The sequence below is a fragment of the Belonocnema kinseyi genome, chromosome 4 (genome assembly GCF_010883055.1).
Source record: "Belonocnema kinseyi isolate 2016_QV_RU_SX_M_011 chromosome 4, B_treatae_v1, whole genome shotgun sequence".
NCBI classification, from domain to species: domain Eukaryota; kingdom Metazoa; phylum Arthropoda; class Insecta; order Hymenoptera; family Cynipidae; genus Belonocnema; species Belonocnema kinseyi.
The window spans coordinates 30,439,266-30,442,469 of record NC_046660.1 but is presented as its reverse complement, the minus strand read 5'-3'; positions in this window follow the sequence as shown (position 1 = coordinate 30,442,469).

Genomic DNA, 3,204 nt, shown 5'->3' with positions numbered 1-3,204 from the left:
TATGGTGAACGACAGTAATATGTGGACAGTTATGTGGATACCAATCCACATCGCGAAGAAGCCGACACTTAGCATGATCAGAACAAAATGTCCACATGTCGCTACCTTTTCGACAAAAAGTACTGAGTTAGGCTATCCACAAAAGAAGAATGGGCTAACGGTGAGGCACATCTGCCTAGTTATGGAGACAACTGGTTTACAGATGGCTCAAGGAACAAGGAGTACGCCGGAGCACGTGTATATCGTAGAAGGAACGGAATGGGCATAACAATTGCGATGGAGTCCTAAGCAACATTTCTACAATCTGAGATTGTGGCCTTGCTCCAGTGATCCTGTAAGGCAATGGAGTATGGCAATAAAAGAAACATTCGCATCTGCTCAGATAGCAGAGTTGCTATCATGCCTCTGAATGGAATAACGGCCACGCCGCTGCTAGTATGGGAGTGCTTTGAGGCACTGAATAAGATCACGACAAAAAACCAGTGAGGTCTCTGGCTGTAGACAGGCTAAAACACTCTTGGCTTCAAAGCTAAACCCGCATCGAGCGAAAAAAATACTAAAGCCCGGGGGAAATGAAGTCAAATTCCTAACAGAAATGTTTATCAGTGAGTATGAAATATCAGCTTAAGGCTAATAAGGGTGTGCAACAAGATCACCCAAGCGTCAGTGGCTGTGACGGTCTCAACCCATAATATTACAAGTATAATAATCATTGCGATACATTTTTATTAAAAAAATTATTATTTAAATAATTAAAACAAACTTTTGAGCAGCCAATTGAAGTAGATTGGTTCTAGGAGTTGAAAATTCTCGAGGATGTCCGCTTCAATATACGAGAACAAATATGTAGGACAACTTATCAAATCGGTCAATGTTTCCAGAAATATCGAGCGCAACAAGGAAATTTGAACTGGGAGCCTGTCAGCGTTTGTATCTGCGAGCACCAATGACCAGTGCGGTGAGTAGAGTTTTGTAATCTAGCATGCGCGAGATGATTCAAATTTCAGGGGTGCTTCAGCACCCCTGAAACGTTCCAAAGAGGACATACCGTTATTGTTATTTTTAACAACAAGTATAGTATCTACTAGGCAAGGAAAGAAGTTAAGAAGTTTAAAAAATAAAGATAGCACGGCGCACAGTGGCTGATTCATGATTCAAGTGTTAATAACTTATGTGTAGTGTCAATTTTGATTTGATTTGAATCGCTCTTTTTTATATACTTGCGAATACTTGCAGTTTAAAAAAAACAGCCAGAATTAGCTTTCGATTTTTCAGAACGCTGCCTAAACTAAAAAACAACCGGAAATCATCATAGCCAGTGATCTTAAAATGCCCGTACTGATTTTGTTTAAATAATGAAAAAAGTAACAGACAAAACAAAAGGTACTATAAGTTCCCTCTGTGTAATATGAAATAAAATATTTCACTCTATTCATGTCAGTACTTCTTAGCCCACGTGTGGAACAACATATACCATGAGACATCGTTTGGACAAATATACAGGGTGGACATGCTGGGGCTTACATACATGGCGAGTTGAATGCTACACGAATTGCACAACAGAAGGCGAAAAGCCATTATGCAAGGGTGTTTTCATATTTCGCGCCTTTAAAGTTTCATTCAGATCGGCCATTCGGTCAAGTCCGTGAACCTTCGGATCAAGTTCATGATAGTTTCCATGGTTGCTTTCGAAACTTCAAACGGATACAAGTGTCAAAACAATATATGTTATGTTATATATTAATTACAAATAATAAAAGTGTTTAATTAATAATGAAGTGGGACATGTGAACTGAGCAGTAAACGACATTTTTTCTGTGCCAATAACATTATAGAATGGCGAAGAGTGAATGGTGTTTAACGCTTATTTTTACTCCATAAAAAAGATATGTTATGAATATACAGAATATGTTTGAAATAAAGTGAATGAAATATTACATGCGTAAACTTTAAATTGACATTGCCTACATTTATTGACAGCGATTAGGGCAAACAGGCGAATCTGAACATAACCGTTTGAAGTTTCGAACGCAACCATGGAAACTATCATAAACTTGATCCGAAGATGTACGGACTTGCCCGAATGGCCGATGCGAATGCAAATTTAAAGGCGCGAAATATGAAAATACTCCTGTGTAATGGCTTCTCCCCTCCTGTTGTGCAATTCGGGTAGCATTCAACTCGCCATGCATGTAAGCCCCAGCGTGTCCACCCTGTATATAATAAATGAAGTGCAAATAAAATTATAATGCTGAGAATTTTGAACTCTAATGTATTACATATATTTTTAAGCAATAAACAAGGTTATACCTAATTTCCTTTGAACACAGTGATATGAAAAGTAATTTTTCGCACTTTCGACCCCGCCTGACCCTATTTGAATACATGCTTTATTTTTTAAAAATAAAACTAATTTCTTCTCAAAATATATATATAACTTTTGACCTGATTAAGATATTTGATGGGATATTTATTAATTTTTTATTTTAATTTTGACGACAAACTTCGATTTTCTCTAAAACCCATACTTGTTTTTTGCCATTTTTTTGCTGAATTACCACTTTCATAGAGAAGATATTCTTCAAATTGTAGGCAGCCTGAATCAATTTTGTGACGAAAAGATTTTTTTTTGATCAAATAGAATTGTTTAATTTCTTCGCAAATAACGACAGATACGTAAAAAATTTTGACATAAAATTGAAAAAATTTCTGTGAAAAATACCTCTGGCTTTTTTGCGACATTTTGCATCGTTTAAAAAAAACTTAATGGCTTCGCCCACATAAATCTTATAGGATGTCTTTTCTATTAGCAGAATCTTCTTAAGATATTGAGAAGGATACAAAATGTGGCTCTGCTCATAGAAAGAAGGCATGCTACCAGCTTTATGCGGACTAAACCATTTTCAAGGCTAAGTGATATTTTTTCTACAAATTTAATTTTGGAATATTCATTGTAAACGATGTCAGATATCGCAAAATAACTTAGAAGATATCAAAAGTTCACAAGGTTAAAAGTCAAACATATTAAACGTCAAAAGCTTTAATTTAAGCCATCCTAGAAGGAAACTTGAAGGTAAGAAAAGCCAAGAGCTTCAATTTAAGCAGCTCTAGATACAGTTTTTGACAAAGATGACATTGGAATAATTCTAAAATTAATTCTCAATGAAAAAATAAATCTTTCAGTGAGTCAGGAAAGTATATTTT